General features: G+C 37.9%; 1 protein-coding gene across 8 annotated transcripts in view; it reads right to left on the bottom strand.

Moving 5' to 3' along the window:
- Positions 1-19,095, bottom strand: part of ZBTB46 (zinc finger and BTB domain containing 46) — a 109,019-nt gene that overhangs the window by 57,780 nt on the left and 32,144 nt on the right. The window lies entirely within an intron of this gene.

Consider the following 19,095-nt stretch of genomic DNA (forward strand, 5'->3'; position numbering starts at 1 on the left):
TGGTTATCACACCTTTGAGTTTTGTTGGTTTAAAGTGTGTATGTGTATATAAGAGCTGTGACTAGGATAAAAATGTGCAATATGTTCTATAAAGATATATTCCTGGTTATTAAAGGAAAGCACAAAAGCCTTATTTGCATAACAATTCACAGCTTTATTACAGAAAGGTCCAAGCAAACATGAATATTCAAGCACAAATTTATTCTAAGAACCTCTTTTAAACAGGATATATCTTCTGAAATACAACTACATTTAACTGAAACAGTAATTTGACTAAGTTATCTCCTTGGGGCTGCACTTCATTTTTCACTATGTTATAGATTCTACAGAAACTTTTTACTCTGGTCCATGCTGGGACGTGGAGCACTCTCTCATCTGCACTGCAGGTTGGCTTTGGATAATCCATTAAGTATCATTTTGGAAAACGTAGCGAATAGCTTTTGAAAGTTGCTATCTATTGCTGGGGACCCAGAGGGAAAACTTCAAAGCTTGCTAGGCCAGCTACTCCATTTATTTTGTCTTAGCTAGAAATTTCTAGAGATCTCCCAGAGTCCTTTGAATAAATTGAGAATGCACTGTAGTACAATCTCCCTGAATATTTGAACAGTTGAACTTCTAGAATACAAGGAGTTCAAAGTGCATGCCATTTGAAAGGTAAAGTTCTGCTATATTTCCAATAAGGTCTTGAATATGAACTATGAATTGGTTATCATAGGCCATTATTCGATTTCCATATGGCCAATGCAACAAATACATTTTTATTAAAAAATCTAAAATCCTTCACGTGGAATATATCTGTTCTTTCAATACACAACTCCAGATGTCTGAATGAATGTAAAAAAGCAAGACAAGACAATTTCAACAACTCTCCAAAATCTAGATTTGAAGAGTCTCTGAAAACAGTATTTCAAATTCTTTAAAAAAAAAAATATATATATATCTAACACTAAGCCTTTTTGAAGCATGCTAAAAAGGTTTGGGTTTGCTCCTAGACTGGGCATGTTCTAGCAGAACTTCAGTTTTTAAAGGATATTCACTTGACTACAAAGATACATATTTTAGGACAGTTCACTTAAATACCAAGTACTTTAGCCCACCTGAGGATAAGCTGATTCCCCCTGTTGACATATTACAGAGCAGCTCAAATATGGGCAGGAATTATACTTTCACATGCAGAATCACAGAAATGTTGGGCTGGAAGGGACCTCAAGAGGTAATTTTCTAGTCCATCTCCCTACACTGAGGAAGGATTAAGTAAACCTAGACCATCCTTCACAGATATTTATCTAATCTGTTCTTAAAAATCTCCACTGATGGAATTCCACAGCCTCCCTTAGAAGCCCATTCCAGTGCTTAACTATAGTTATAGTTAGAAATTTTTTCCTAATATCTAACCTAAATCTCACTTCCTGCAAACTAAGATGCTTATCCTTTGGTACCCATGAAGAACAGACTGCTCTTTATAACAACCCTTAACATATCTGAAGAAGTCTCCCCTTAATCTTCTCTTGACTAAACAGGACCAGCTCTTTCAATCTTTCCTCAGATGTCCGGTTTTCTAGACCTCTTATTTTTGTTTCAGAGTAGCAGCCGTGTTAGTCTGTATTCGCAAAAAGACAAGGAGTACTTGTGGCACCTTAGAGACTAACAAATTTATTTGAGCATGAGCTGTAGCTCACGAAAGCTTATGCTCAAATAAATGTATTAGTCTCTAAGGTGCCACAAGTTCTCCTTGTCTTATTTTTGTTGCTATTCTCTAGACTCTCTCCAATTTCTTAAAGGGTAATGCTCAAAACCAGACACAATACTGCAACTGAGGCATCACCACTGCCAGTTAGAGCAGAATTACCTCTTGTGTCTTACATACAACACTCCTGTTAAAACACCTCATGACACTAGTCTTTTTTGCAACAGCACCATATTGTTGACTCTCATTCAATTTGAGATCCACTCAAACAGAGAGATCCTTTTCTGCAGTACTGTTGTCTAGCCTGGTATTCTCCATTTTGTATTTGTGCATTTGATTTTTTTTCTTCCCAAATACATTACTGTATATGTGTCTTTACTGAATTTCATCTTGTAAAGTTCAGACCAATTATCCAATTTATCAAGATCACTCTGAATTATACTCCCAGCCACCAAGGGTTTGCAACTCCTTCCAGATTGCTGTCATCCGCAAATTTTACAAGTGTACTTTCTACTCCATCATCCGAGTTGTTAATGAAAATATTGAATAGGATTGGACACAGGACAGACCCCTGTGGGACCTCTCTTGGTATATCCTCACAGTTTGTCAGAGAACCATTGATAACTACTTTCTGAGTATGTCTTTTCAGCTAGTTGCGCATTCACTTTATAGCAATTTAATCTAGACCATATATCCCTAATTAGCCTTTACACATGACATTCTCATAAGCAAAAGTCTTAACACAGTCCATGATTATTATGACATATAATAATCTATTATAATTACATGTTTCATACATATAATACTTTGTGTGTCTGACCAAATAATTTATTTTTCGTTTTCCACTACTACAAAACTAAATCATGAAAAAAAAATATTACTGGTAAAGTACCAATGATAGCTTGATTGGCCTTCAAAAGGAAGGCTCCATGTTACAGACCACAGACCTTTTCGCCAAATTAGAAAACTCCCTCCAACACTCTCACAGGACAGAAATCATTTAAATTCAGGTTTAACAGATTAACAAATAATCCATAGGAATTTGAGGATAATTCACCCTCCTTTAACATGACATGGTAACATTCTGCAACACTGCAAATGCTAGTGTACTACTGTATGTTTATTTGATCTCTTGACTCTTAAATACGGATTTCCGAAAATTCTAGGCAAAGTATTATATTATAAATTTCTCAGTGTTGAGACCTTATCTGCCTTTATTTTTGTACAGGACCACACAAAGCTATGATGAGATATAAATAAATGATATTAACACTGAATGACAGGTGCACTGGGACTAATGGCCCCCACTGGATTAGCATCTTATCTCAGAAATAATGTTAAGATTTTCAAAATCCTTTTAAAAAGAATTATTTTGTTTCAAGACGTGATCAAAACTCAGAAAAAGCAGTAGTAACTTCACAGTACTTGTAGATCTCAGATTTTTTTCAGACTGCAGACCACTGAATTCAAAGAATGAACTCCTACATATCATACATAAATGCAAAATTACCCCTTCCATTATAAAGATGAAAATACTGAACAATTTATAGGAGTGTGTGATTCACAAACCAGGAGAAAATACTTTAGCAGTCTGAACATTTGACTCACATTTAAAAAAATTCTCTATTCATTCAATATTCAAAAAAGGTTATAACTAAGAGAAAAGGCTGGATTAAAATATTAAAATGGTAATAGAATTTTTGTTAAAAAGTTGGATAAATATAGATTAGGGAATAGTATAGCCTCAACTCAAGATGCAAATACATTAAAGTTGCAATAAAGACACTCGGAAGGGAAGTGCTCTCTGATCTGTGGAGTTAAAGCAGATTAGCAGAAACATGGCTGTTATTATAGGGAGGAGGAGGAGAGCTTTGGAGCCTGGGGAAAAAGGAATGCAGGGTGGGGAAGGGAAACAGACAGAGCTTTGAACTAAAGCTGGTTTAGGGTGGAGCCATTTTAAACCAAGGGTGTAGCCAGGGAATGGAAGTCCGAGTTTAAAGCAGTTTCCAGAGAAACTTGAAAATAACCTGACCTAACCCTTTAATAATGGAAACTTGAAACTGCTATTCCTGTGAAGACTGCATCTCACTAGTTTCATAAATGTATAACTGTAGTTAAGAGAAGTATCTGATATCTTCCCCGAACATTCTAGGATGAACTAGTCATTGAACATTCTGCAGACCAATACAGGATTCGTTGTATTTTCTTTGTTTTGTTGCAACTACAATCTATTTCCTTGTATACATTAAAATTATTCATTTTGTACATTTAAAACGGAGAGTATACCAAAAGAATTTAAAAATCTGGGCATCTTCCTAATCCAGTGGAATGCAGAACATGGACTAAGCGGATTTGGACTCCAGGAAAAGAATTCTGGGGGTGGGATATTCAAGCACTGAAAAGGTAATCCCTGCAGGTCTGGCTTTAAAGAGAGCCTAGCTCTCCAGTGTATCACCACCTACCCTAGGTGTCACAAAATGCACAATTGTTTCACAAATTGATTAATCGTATTGCCAAAGACATCTAAATAATAGCAAGGTATCCATAATACCCTGTATCATAATCCTGTCTTAATTGCTAAATTGCCAATCTGTTTTTAATTAAGTTACTTTTTTAAGGTGGCATGTTGTTTGAAGCTCAAATTGGAGCAAAACTATTACTTTGCTCTTCAATATATATACCGAAAAATTCCGATACCGTTGCAACATTCTTAACCGCTAACTTTCCCAAGAACCACCTTGCACCATAATTAGGTCTATCCAACTTAAAACAAGAAATGTTCTGATCTTTCACAAACTGAGTGTAAAAACAGCATAAAAGCAGTCCAAATAATGAAGCAGCTCTAATAATCTACTTAAAATTTGAGCCCAAATGTTGCTTTTATAATTTAAAACATCCCAGATTACTCTGACACAACTCAACTTTTAACTAAACCAGTTTTAAATTCACTAATGTAGCAATATTCAAACCCTACTGTTCAATTTTATATTTAACACTGGAACTTAAAAAAAAAAAAAAAAAAAGAAGATATGGAGACTGATGGGTTGCAGCTTCATCCTGCTCCAGTAACATTGAGCATCATTGTTGTAGATACTTGTGTCTTGGACCAATTATCTTCTGTCCCCCTTCTCCACATCTGTGCAACAGCAGTGCTAAACAAAAACAGCATTGCTATATGGCAACCGAACAGTGGATCTACAAAAGGAAGTATGCAATCTACAGCATCTGTTAGAGGTGCAAAAAACTCAAAACACTATATTACAAATGTTATTAAAAACACTAATAAAGCCTGTTCTCCATCTCATTAGACACAAAGTCCTTTGACATTCAGTGGACAGATAATTGTACACCAAGGTCTACTTGATAAAATCTACAACAGAAGGACTGAGGCTTTGGTTTCCTTTATAGTGTTCACACAAAATACAAAAGGATAGTGTAGAGGACCTTTTCAAACAAAACTTGATAGGTCAGACATAGAACAAATAGCATAGACCTCTTTTGTTTGCTTTCCAGAGTAATTTTCTATAAATTAGCTATCAAATCAATCTCTTCCAAATTTCAAATTGGTTGACTTGATAAAATTATATTTTATACACCGCTTCATAAAAATTTATTTACATAAAAAACATATTATATAAACCTAGAAAAGTTCACTGAAACTTATCGGCCCACTCAAAAACCACCACTGCCACCATCTTGATGGTTAGAAATAGAGACCAAAAACAAAGGTCCAAAGGGTCCCATGGAGCTTAAATATATACTTCAATAGCCCCTTTTATACAAGGATTTTGAAGTGCTTTACATCCATTAGGCCAATACTTAAAGTCAGTGACAACAGGATGGGAATTCACAGTTCCATTAACTGCAGAAACCTCATGGGGCCACTGGTACAAATAAGTCCTGGTCTACACTACAGAGCTAGGTCGACATAAGGCAACTTAACTGTGTAAGTGTCTACACTAAAATGTAGGTCCCATCAATGTAACTAGCCCACTACACTGACTTAATAACTCTACCTTCGCGAGAGGAGTAGCATAAAGCTTAGGTCAATGAAGTTAGCTCAACACAGTGTCAGTATGACACTGCATTGCTTACATCAACTGTTGCTCCCTTTCTGAAGCCGTCCCACAATGTGCCACACTAATAGTTAAATGAGTGCAAGTGCTCCAGGAAAGGATGCAAACCACCGACACGAAGCGTAGTGTGGACATGCAACGCGATTTAATTACTGCGGAGGTGATACTTCAACATAACTTAGGTTGACTTAATGTTTTAGCGTAGACTCTCAGAAGGACAGATAAGTAATGGGTGAGAAGCTAGTACCCTCTACAATTATAATGTTGTGAACCAAAACACTACTATCTGCCTATGACACAACGAGGCCTCAGCTGATGATGATGGCTTGCACACCACTGTGTATTTTGGTGGCTTGCTGGAAAATGTGTATTTTTGGGAGAATAAACATTTGGAATTCTTAAAGACTTTTACAATGGATACTTACCATTCAGCGAACTGGCAGTCTCCCCCACTCACTAATTTTTAAATTAATCTAGATATATTCAGGAGGACTGATCCAGTTTATTTCATCCAAGTTACATCCAAGGAGCACAGACTCCTCTGTAATTGTCCTTGAATATTGAATATGAACTGCTGAACCTGTAAGTAAGTATTCCCGTTAAATGCCCCTCTACCCTCAAATTTCTTTCCCCAGTGCAGACTCTAGAGAACCTTTGTTCTCCATGATGATATGTGCCAATTAGACTACCAGTTCTGCAGACAGATGCCCGCCATCCACATTCTACAGGAAAGGTGTCCCTTTGGTGTCCCACTCACTGAACAGAGTGTTCTGCTGACTAAGGTTAACAATCCATATTATGAAGGGTTAGATGAAGTGCATCCCACTCAGATATACAGAAGATAGGAAGCTATATAAAGGGAAATCATGTTACAGAAAGATCTCAAAATAACTTTCTTGGAGAAGAATTTCATATATAAGGCCCTACTTAATTTGCCATACTGCAGATCCCACAATATTAGCCTTCCACCACAATTTTGACTTTAATTAGCTTACTTTGCACAATTTTACATACATTTTGAGGTTTGCACATTTTTTCCCCCCATTAGTACAGTAGAATTCCATTTATCTGAGATGACAGTGGCTGGGGCTCCCGCTGTCAGCCCCGCGCACGGCTGGGGCTCCCGTTGTCAGCCCCTGGCACTAATGACTATAATATAGTTGCAGCAAAATGTCTGGTTATCAAAAAAAAAATTAACAGGCGTAACATAATACTTGAGTGTTTGTATTGTTCCAGCATTTTTTTCTTAAAGATCTTCTCTAGCATTTCCAAATTACTGCAATTAATAAAGGTCCATTATTACTTTTCCATGATTTTCTATGTCTTGTCCACGTAGTTTATAGGATAGGGATCACTACACACATCACAGCCAGATTTTCAAAACAGCATGCATGCAAACATCATTGTGTTCTGTGATCACATACTTTTCTTATGTACTTTTTCACCCTGAAAACAATTTTTATGGTTGTACACATTTGTCTTTCTTCCAATGTCATGATTCCATATTTGTGATGGAAACTCCAACATTTTTCCCTCATGTTGTGAATATCTACAGCTCAATAGGGCAGTCCGATGGATAAAGGCCTGACAGGCTGAAAAATCTTCAAAAAATGCATCAGAAGGTTGCATCATCATGCTTGGTTGACCTATGGATGGCGGTGGAAGTCCGCAGATCTCAAAGACTATGAACACCCTTGATCACAGAGGGAGCTATGAAAATTTGAAAATGGTTTAGTAGCTGGGACTGAAGACTGAACCAGACTGAAGACTTCAATGTGGGAGACAAATGTATAAAATGCTGAAAGTGGAAAACAATATGGCTCATTTGTAATGGTTCCCAGCTACCAAATTAATTTACATTTTAATATCCCCACCACCTCATTGTTCGTTTCTGTACATAAACCTCCTGACCATTTAGTTTAGCTCCACTGAGTCACACAGGACTCAAGCACTGCCTACAGTGTCTAGCTGGGCAAGGAAGTTTCTTTACCCATTACCATTACCTGACATGGTTTTCATTTTGCATGGGCAAAAAGCTCACAAATTAACTAGCAATAAATTGTCTGGTGATTGCTGCAATTTGGTTTATTTACCTCCTTTTCAGGCTCAGAAGCAACATATTCCTCTTAGATAGCAGAACTTCTACAGAGATCATTCAATTTTATTGTTAAACTTTAATACCATTGTCTCACTCACCAGATCTTTCTAAAGGCAGAGCTGAAAGAAAAGACACTGCCATTTAGAAAGAGGAAAAACAGGGAAAGACATATTTTCATTAACAGAAACAACATAAGAAAGTGCCTCCATAAAGACTATACTACTTATGAGTCAACAAGAGAGTTCTTTTGTGCCAAATACATGGCAGATATGCCCACCATTTGAGGAGTTGCAACATATGGCATCTGCGTTGCAGAAAATGAAATAAAAAACAACTTTTTTTGGAAGCTCAGTGTCAGTTAGCTGTCCCTGATGTACAACTTAGCCAGGGGTTCTCAAACTGGGGGTTGGGACCCCTCAAGGGGTCGCGAGGTTATTACATGGGGGGGGGTCATGACCTGTCAACCTAAACCCCAAACCCCGCTTTGCCTCCAGCATTTAGAATAGTAGTATATATATAAAAAAGTGTTTTTAATTTATAAGTGGGGAGGGAGTTGCACTCAGAGACTTGCTATGTGAAAGGGGTCACCAGCAAAAAAGTTGGAGAGGCACTGGTCTATACCATCTAGGCTCTTATACCATAATCATCACCATCCACAATTAAGATTTTAACAATATGTCCTGTATTTCTATTTCATATAAAAATCTCTAGTAGGAAGATATAAGCCCCAGCCCAGCCAGTGGTTTGTTAAAACTTGCCTTACACAAGTCTGCTGAGACACACATATTACCCTGAACAAAAGCGTAGTAATTATACAAAATATATTGGAAAAGATTGAATGTTTGGAGATACAAACACTTTAAATAAAGTGGTTAAAATTTGAGGTGCTATAACTTTGTGCTTTAAGAGTACAATTCCCATCAAGGGCACCCTTTTTTGGTGGTGGTAGTAATGGAGCCAACCAGGCTGCTATAAAGACAGACAAGTTGGGAGGAAAATATGAACCATGATGGACAAAAGATTGAATGACTCTGGCAGACTGAAATGCCATTCCAGGTTGTAGGAGACAAAGATTTTGCCTACCATGCTATATGCAGCATTTCAGTAGTTTGTCTCGTATGCTCTGGTCTCACCTCCTGAGGATCTTTTTAGTATCCAAGTAGACGCATTGTTTTCCTCCTTTAAAATCTGCACTTTTCTCTCTACAAGTTGCCAATAATTCTTATTTAGACAACTTGACTAGGTTATGAGATGATGTTTGGGACAAGCACTGATAGGTGCCTCAAAATAATTTCTAACCTTGAGGAGGCAGGGACAAAAGTCTTGAGTAGCAACTTTAACACCACATCAAAAAAGGTTGCTTATTCCCTTACCTAACCTAGGCAAGAGGTTAGAAAAGGCATGTGGTGGCATTAGTATTTCTCATACTTCTGCAGTACAGTGCACATTCTTTTAAGTTGATCTGCAACTATTTAAGAAAAATAGTGGAAGCTTATTTATGATGGAGAGCACATGGAATAAGGTTAATTTTTCTGCTGTAAAACCTCACAATTTTGAAGTTTGTATCTTGCTCAGAAGGAAAGTCTCTTAGCGATCTCATCCAGGCACAGACAATCTCTGGTTTATTTGCAAAAATTTCAGACACTTTGAAAACATTATCTAAAATGGGATTTTTAATGCATATTACTAGCTGCTCGTCTTTGCAGATACACTTCCTATATCCTAGGATGACGGATTAAGTTATTACAGAAGGGTTGCATACTGATTTGTGGGGCTGTAATGGGATGTGGGACTAAAGAAAAATTTAGAGCTGGAAAGAGGGATAGCTGCTGGGAAGGATGGGCGAGTAACAGCTTGGAGAGATTTTGAAAGGCTAGTGCCTAGGCGTTTTTAGTAGAGTTGCTGTCATTGTGGACGAATGAGAATAGCTTGCAGGTAGGAGACTTCATATCTAGGAAGAGGGAAAATAATTAGCTGAAAAGGATTTCAATTTTTTTTTTGTATTACAGTAGCTGTTAGGGTAAGTATACACTACAATCAGAAGTGTGACTGCACATGTGTGATGAAGCTATCTTGAACAACTATAGCAGCAAAGAAGCAGCAGCTGTAAATGCCTACCGGACCTTGGGCCGGTACATGTTCTGGCAAAGAACAGAGACCATTTGTTCTCGTTGTGGCTAAAAGGTCTATCACAGGAAGCTCCACTCGCTGAATATAAGCTTCAGAACACAAGTCCTGCTGGAATCACTCATGGTTGGCAGTTTACCTCAGCAAATAGTATTCTGCTAGATCATTGTTCCAGATAGGTCAACAGAAATGGGAGTTATCCTGTCGTCATATTCATCACTGGTCACAGACTCCCCAAGGCAGCAGTTCTCAAATTGTGGGTTGTGACCCCAAGTAAGCTGTGACCCCATTTTAATGGGGTCGACAGGGCTCATGTTAGAGTTGGTGATGCCTGGGGCCGAAGCCCAAGGGCTTCCGCCTGGGCAGCAGAGATCGGGCTCCACTCCTGACCTGCTTCTCCCCCACGTCACATAGTAATTTTTGTTGTCAGAAGGGGGTCGTAGTGTAATGAAGTTTGAGAACCGCTGCAAGGGAAGAAAACCAAATGCTAAACCCACTTGGACTTGCAGTGTAAGTGCAGTTGGTACACAGGCTACCATTGGCCAAGGGCCCATCTGTGAATGGAAAAATTGCAGCTTTCACCCCAGCAGAGGCAGATATTTGAGGGGTACACTCAGAAACCAGAAAGGAGACAGAGGTGCATATATCCTTGTAACCATGACAGACCTGTCAGGATCTGAAGCCTTTGGCTATCAAGGTCAATGTGTGATGGGAATCTTGACAACTTGTAGAAAGACATTCTTGCAAGCCAAAAAATACTGAGAAAATTTTGTGGACTAGGAACCTAAGCAGTGTATAAACAAGGCTGCTTTGTGGTATGACAAAGTATTTTAATTTTCAGAGATATCATTCCTTCACAAGTCTAGTGTACTATCAAAGGTTTGCAAGTTTTATTCTTTAGTTCAGCCAGACCACCCTTCAGTCCAACCTCATGGAACAGAACCAAACACATTGCTCTGTTCACTCTCTTTCTACTCCAATAGCAATCTTAAAATATCTTCAAGTAGTGTTCAAGGTAATGTGCAAAATAAGAAAGCTAGTACAGTACTGCCCTTTCAATTATTAAAATCTTTAGGTAAATAAGTTTGACATCTGTATTCAATAGCAGTTTTGCACATAAGTGCTACGCTAATTTTTTTTGTTAGCTTGATAATGGAACATATTCAAATGCTCTGAACAACATTTCATGGAAAATTTCACAGTTATACATACCACCCCACCCCAAAGACCAAACTGAACGCTTACTTCAGAACCAAGGTCGTCTTAGTTTAAGAAATACTACCTTAGCGGCTTAAATGAATTAAAACTGATTTTTTGTCTAGGGTTTCTATTTTCAGCTTATGTGAAAATGGAAATAGTTTGTTGACATTTTGACACTAGTTTGAACACACACCAAATTCTTGCACTGCTCTGTTAGCCTATAGGCACTTTCTCCTCTACTCTTTAAAGAAACACAGTTAAGTTGATGCTATATGCTTAGAGAGTTAAAATACTGTATGAAAATATTAGAGGATGAAGAGACTGCATGTTTTCTCTTGCTTTTATTCTTGTTCAATTTTACAAACACCCTTCCGTATCATTTAGCATTCTTGCTTTCCTCTTCAAAATAGTAGAGCATGCAGCCAGCTGAATTCTCCACCAGGACTACAGACAATAGTCCTCCAACAGTAGGCAACAGGATTGTGCGGAGTTCTGATCCAACTATGTGGCTGAGCCTTCCACGTCACTGGCAACAGGAAATGTTGCATAGCATAAAAGGGTTTTGACTTGAGAGTTGGGTTTCTCAGGTCCCAAAAATTTTAAGGCATTTTAATATTAATTAGATAATAAATGCACAACGTACATCTTGGAAATATGACTCAGTTGTGATGGCAGACGAATTTGGCCACAAAAGGTAGCTATATCCCTTCAAACCCCAATAAGATTAATATAACTAGAGCCTCTCATTCAAAATATAGCTATTATGCGTGCTAGTTGCTGAAACTTGGTTGTAAGTTCCACAGACTCTGTATCTTGGAAAACGAATGTGTTCAGTTTTGGTTTGAAAAATCATCATCTACTGCTACATGACATTGTTAATAGTTAAAAAACAAAGGAAAACAAAAACACTCCAAGCTTTTGGGAGAAAGGATTTAAAAGATACGAGTGGGAGTGTTTTCTTAGAAATAAATTTCTTTACCAGAACTACTGTGCTTGAGTTGACATGTATTAGCAAAAACTGTTCATAAATTTCTCAAACAAAAAGAATGGCAGAAGTTTCAATTATATGAAAAAAGCAACACCTCTGTTTTGCAAGGCTAACAGCTCTTCCTGTGAAGATAACTGATCTCTGTGAGGCCAACCTTTAATACCATCAAATCCTATAGTCCAGAGTCTGACTCTATTTAATCCTGGAAAAAGGAATATTCCTAACACTAACTAAAAATAAACAAGACCTTGTCTGAAACTTCAGATGCTTCTTTTATATTCAGAATAATCCAAGAAGCAACATTTTAATTCTCTACTAATGCTAAAGGGTTTATAACAAGGAGGTGAAAAATAAGCCAGCCAAATTCTTAAGCTAAATCTCTGTAAAAAAGCTTCTTCTTGGTTAAACAATTGTGCAAAAGTTGCAATGTGAAAATACATTTCTCAATTTACCTTTTAAAAGTTGTGATTCCAGTAAACGTGGTCAGAAAAGGCTTACTGTAAAGGAGCATACATCTTTCCACAAGTCTCAATTCCTTCTTAAAAGAACACTGGAGTACTTTATTTCAAATAAATGACTTGCAGAAAAGAAACTAGCAGATTAACCAAGTGAAGATCTAGTAATCCTGTGACGGTGGTTGCTCCTATTACTTGGCAGATATGAATACAGTGTAGAGATGTCAGTAAACAAGAACATCCCATGAACCTTACCCCCTTTGCTCTACCCTGCTAGAAGAACAACTAAATAGCATACACTTAAAACACAGAGCAAATAGTATAGTGCCTTTTTCCCCAAACTGAAAAAAGGAGTGGTGGATTGACAGGCATCTCATAGGAAAGCAACTGACAGGTAAGACAATTAAAGTATACTAAATTATAAGCGAAAAAAACCCAGCATATTCCAGATATGAGGAAAGGGAAAGAGACTGGCAAAACAATTTACACTAATCCAAATAGCAATGGGATAGGAACACAGAAAAAGCACTAAAGAAAAATACAGATTAATCTACATCTGCATGAAAGACCCTTTCAGCCAAATAATGTGTCCACAGATGCCAGGAAACACACAAACTGGACCACACGGCTACCTTAGCCTACTTCACCAAGCTAGAACCTTTTTCAGCCCCCCATACCACCGAAGATCTCAATGAGAGGGGATGCACTAACATTTATACGATTACGGCCATCCTTCAGAAACTGCAATTTATCTGATTCCCATCACATTTTCAGCAGTCTAGAATCTCAATTTACTCCAGATTCTTTCACAAATCCTGCTTCTGCATTCCTTCCTGGAGAAAGTGGATCCAGAATTCACGGCGAACAGTAAGAATCCCTTTCCCCATTTGCTATTTCTGTGGTATCCAAGTACCATGGTGCCTGTGGCCAATACAATATTATCAGAATCACTCCAGATGTTTGCCTTATTTATTTAACTGGCCTGCCATGTAGTGGAATTCAGGAAAGCAAAGCGGTGTCTCTATTCACATCTGGGATACGGAATCAACAGATCCATGGATTATTCTCAGCCTTTCCACCAAGAATCTGATTATTTCTGGGTTTGAAGCTCCACTCCATAGTCTGCTTTGGTATGTAGGACCTTTCTAATATGCAGTGCCTGTATGTTTCTCACTGAAATAAGCACCATTACCCAAAGGACTGGTAGCTCCTTTACAGTTCAGTTGTGTACACTAGCAAAGAATTTCAGAAAATAGCTTACTATATAATAAACTCCATAACAGCATCAAAGTTTTAATACATTAATTGTTTCTGCAAAACACAGGAGGGGTTTCGGGTCTAGCACTCGTTACTTCAAGTCCTAAGAAGAAAGAAAATTACTTTCATTCTTTTCCTGTGTCAACTCAGCAACTCTAAAATACCCACCCCTCAAAAGTTACCATTAAATTGAGGGGACTTTGTGATAACAATGGAACCCTGTATTATTCTCCTCCCCACTCCAAAATCCACACATGATCATGCTTCTTCCTGTTTCTATAGGGCCTAGAGAAAATTCTAGGGAAGAACAAGTGCTCACACCACACAATTCCCAGAGCAAGGTATCAACACTTTCAGACTATAAACCTGTAATGGCCTTCAGTGAATCATCATTTTAGGCTGCCAGATGGTCTATACTAACCCTTGGCCTGGCAGTATTCATAGATATTAAGGTCAGAAGGGACCATTATGATCATCTAGTCTGACCTCCTGCAAAACACAGGCCACAGAATCTCACCCACCCACTCCTGCGATAAACCTCTCACCTATGTCGGAGCTACTGAAATCCTCAAATCATGGTTTAAAGACTTCAAGGAACAGAGAATCCTCCAGCAAGTGACCCATGCCCCATGCTACAGAGGAAGGTGAAAAACCTCCAGGGCTTCTGCCAATCTGCCCTGGAGGAAAATTCCTTCCCGACCCCAAATATGGTGATCAGCTGAACCCTAAGCATATGGGCAAGATTCACCAGCCAGATACCTAGGAAAGAATTCTCTGTAGTAACTCAGATCCCACCCCATCTAACATCCCATCACAGGCCATACTATTCTAAAAGACTTAATTCCAGGACAATCAGAAGTCTCAAGATACTTCTAGTCAGATTTCAACAGAATGAAGAGGAAACGGGGCCTCGAAAAAAAAAGTAAGTTGTAAATATTTTTTTCTCCTAGGTATCCCAAACACACACATTACAATGGTATATCAAGCACCAATTCCCTCAATATTGAGGTAGTACTTTTTTCCCTTTGGATATGGACTGAATGGGTAAGATCACTTCCAGATTAGTGAACAGGACAAAGAACCTTACATAAAAAGTTAGGGACAGTTTGAAAAGGTTTTCATTAGGGTGGAGGCTATTAAATTCACAGTAAGGAGGGGGCTGGAATTTGTTAAAAGGTAAATGGTAACAAAACTTGCTAAATATCTTAACACTTTGCTTACATATGGCATGCATTTGCCATCATCTCTTGTTTTTACTTATTTAGCTGATCAGTTCTCCCGGGCTGTGGCCTATCTATTACAGGTTTGTGAGGTGCTTAGCATATTTTTGGACACTAAATAAATAAGTAATTAAGAAGCTAAAGAAACCAAAAAATATCAGTGACTAACCTAAGCTCAGCTCTGAAGCCTAGCAGCTTAGTAGATCTAGTAACTAGCAAGAGGGTTGCTTCCACCTGCTGGAGATGGGAAATATTAATTTGAGGCAGAAAGCCCTATTTCTCACAGCAAAAAGTAAGAGCTTTGTTGACCACTTCCTCCACTCCTATCTCCACCCACTGGAATGGTGAAATGAACTCACATGAATAGCCTATTTAATTAGATTTCATTTCATCCAATGTACCTGCAGAGTTGGGCACAGGAAGGAAATTTGCAACAGGCAAACATCCTAAGTATCACCGCCCCCGTTCCTCAGACGTTCTTGTCAACTGCTGGAAATGGCCCACCTTGATCATCACTACAAAAGGTGTGTCTCCCCCCCCCCCCCCCCGCTGGTAATAGCCCACCTTAAGTGATCACTCTCTTTACAGTGTGTATGGTAACACCCATTGTTTCATGCTCTCTGTGTATATAAATCTCCCCACTGTATTTTCCACTGAATGCATCCGATGAAGTGAGCTGTAGCTCACGAAAGCTTATGCTCAAATAATTTTGTAAAAAGAAAAGGAGTACTTGTGGCACCTTAGAGACTAACCAATTTATTTGAGCATAAGCTTTCGTGAGCTACAGCTCACTTCATCGGATGCATACTGTGGAAACCAAAGATTAAGTTGTAACCAGAAACAGAAAGCAAATACACAAGGTGTGAAACAGAAAAACAGTGTCTCTCAGTCACTTAAAACACTTTTAGGGATTGATTCAGGCACTATGGTGGATCACACAGTGCTCTCGCAGAAGTGTGCTGATTAGCACTCAATTCAAGCCCACTCTTGTGGCAGGCAACAGAGTCTTGTGGAGAGGAGCAACATCACTCTGCAACAGTAAAGGGAGGAGAATTCTATTTCTGATCAATTCTTGAGCTGGCTTAAGTGGGAATACCATGGGCTGGTCAGCCTTCAGATATCTCCCTTCTTCAGCAAGATTGCCTGTATTCAGGACCATAGTGTTTGTGGTGCAGCAGCCAGATCTCTGTAGGTCCCCATCTCTGCTGGCATCACCCCTGTGTGTTTATTTCTGGCATTTCACTCAATTTCAACAGTGAACAATAAATAAGAGTATTTCTAATTAGTTTCTCTTTCTGATCTACTGGCACTACTGGAATCTTTAGCTAAATCTTTTTTTAAAAAAACAAAACAAGTTCTACTAATTAGGATCTACATGTGGTTTAACTAGGACTGTCAGTTAATTGCAGTTAACTCATGCAATTAACTCAAAAAAATTAAACCTGATTAAAAAAATTAATTGTGACTAATTGCATTGTTAAACAATAGAATACCAATTAAAATTTACTAAATATTTTGGGTGTTTTTCTACACTTTCAAATATATTGATTTCTATTACAACAAAGAATACGAAGTGTACAGTGCTCACTTTATACTATTTTTTATTTCAAATATTTGCACTGTAAAAAATGATAAACAAAATAGTATTTTTCAATTCAGCTCATACAAGTACCGTAGTGCAATCTCTTTATCGTGAAAGAGTAACTTTCAAATGTAGATTTACTTTTTGTTACATAATTGCTCTCAAAAACACAACCATGTAAAACTTTAGAGCCTACAAGTCCACTCAGTCCTACTTCTTGTTCAGCCAATTGCTAAAAAAACAAGTTTGTTTACATTTATGGGAGATACTGCTGCCTGCTTCTTATTTACGTCATCTGAAAGTGAACAGGCATCCGCATGGCACTTTTGCAGGCGGCGTTGCAAGGTATTTACATGCCAGATATACTAAACATTTGTATGCCCCTTCCTGCTTCGGCCACCATTCCAGAGGACATGCTTCCATGCTGATGACGCTCATTAAAAAAATGTGTTAATTAAATTTGTGACTGAACTCCTTAGGGGAGAATTGTGTCTCCTGTTCTGTTTTAACCACATTCTGCTATATATTTCATGTTGTAGCAGTCCTGGATGATGACCCAGCACGTGTTCATTTTAAGAACACTTTCAGAGCAGATCTGAGCAAAGAAGGTATCAATGTGAGATTTCTAAAGATAGCAACAGCACTTGACCCAAGGTTTAAGATTCTGAAGTGCCTTCCAAAATCTGAGAGGAATAAGGTGTGGAGCATGCTTTCAGAATTCTTAAAAGAACAACACTCAGATGTGAAAACTACAGGACCTGAACCACCAAAAAGAAAATCAACCTTCTGCTGGTGGGATCTGACTCGTATGATAAAAATCAACATGCATGGGATCACTTCACTTTGGATCGTTATGGAGCAGAACTTGTCATCAGCATGGGTGCAAGTCCTCTGGAATGGTGGCTGAAGCATGAAGGGACATATGAATTTTTAGGGCATCTGGCACATAAATATCTTGTGAGGGCAACTACAACTGTGCCATGCAAATGCCAGTTCTCACTTTCAGGTGACACTGTAAACAAGGAGGAGGCAGCATAATCTCCTGCAAATTGTAACCAAACTTGTTTGTCTGAGCGATTGGCTGAACAAGAAGTACGAATGAGAGGACTTGTAGGCTCTAAAATTTTACATTGTTTTATTTTTGAATGCAGTTTTTTTTGTACATAATTCTATATTTGTAAGTTCAATTTTCATGATAAAGAGATTGCACTACAATACTTGTATTAAGTGAATTGTAAAATACTATTGTTTTTTACAGTGCCAATATTTGTAAAAAATATAAAGTGAGCACTGTACACTTTGTATTCTGTGTTGTAAACGAAATCAATATATTTGAAAATGTAGAAAACATTCAAAAATATTTAAATAAATGGTATTCTATTGTTTAACAGCGTGATTAATTGCAATTAATTTTTGTAATCGCTTGACAGCCCTAGTTTTAACACATAAAACGTAGATTTAAGGCCACTCTAAACTATTTGATAGTGTCCACTGAAGCAGATGTCTGAAGACTGCACTGAATCAACGCTGGAAGTCTCTTTTGGGTGGGAGTGGGGTGTTTTTGTGACCATTTTCATGTTAATACTGTTCAGTACCTTAATCATTAGGTACTCAGTGACACAGACCCTATTAATTCCAACAGCAGAATCTCTTGTATTATGCCACTGAATATCTCTGACATATGTTTTAAGAAACTATATTTTTAAAACAATCCTCGAACATATCCCTGCAATTAGTTTTTCAGTTCCATTTTTGCAGCCATTCCAGCATACTTGTATTTTACTCTATAAACCAGTCCAAAAATGTCCACAGTGTGAATAATATAAATTGCTTGAGTGGTTTTTATGGGGTGGTGTGCAAGCCAGAAACACTTATGCTTGAACAGCATCATAGGCACTTAACTGGGAACAACAGGCTTTATTCAAGAATACCCTGAAGTTTGAGAACTATAAATCCAAAATTCATTATAAGCCAGTGTCATTTGGCATTGTTGGTTTTAAATTAAAATTGTTTAGGTTTTTATCATTAACCAATAAGGACGATCAAAATTATATGCAAGCTTGTTGCTGCACGCAACAAAATAAATCCAAAAGTATTTCTAGACTGTTATCCATTCCATCTAATTTGACTTTCCATGACATTTAACATTCAAATTCCAGACCAGAAATATTTCACTAATACTGCCCTTCAACTTCAAATAGGATCAATTATGTAGATTTTTCCCCTAAAATTATAATTCTGTTTCTTACAAGATATATGAAAACATATAAACGTATTTACTTTACACATTACACCTCTCTCTCTCTCTCTCTCTCTCTCTCATACACACGCACACACCCACCCACACACCCCTCTCCCCCCTTTCCTGACTTTATGTACCAGCATGCCGTAACAGATTTTGTTAA

The sequence above is a fragment of the Lepidochelys kempii genome, chromosome 13, assembly GCF_965140285.1.
Source record: "Lepidochelys kempii isolate rLepKem1 chromosome 13, rLepKem1.hap1, whole genome shotgun sequence".
Classification (NCBI taxonomy): domain Eukaryota; kingdom Metazoa; phylum Chordata; order Testudines; family Cheloniidae; genus Lepidochelys; species Lepidochelys kempii.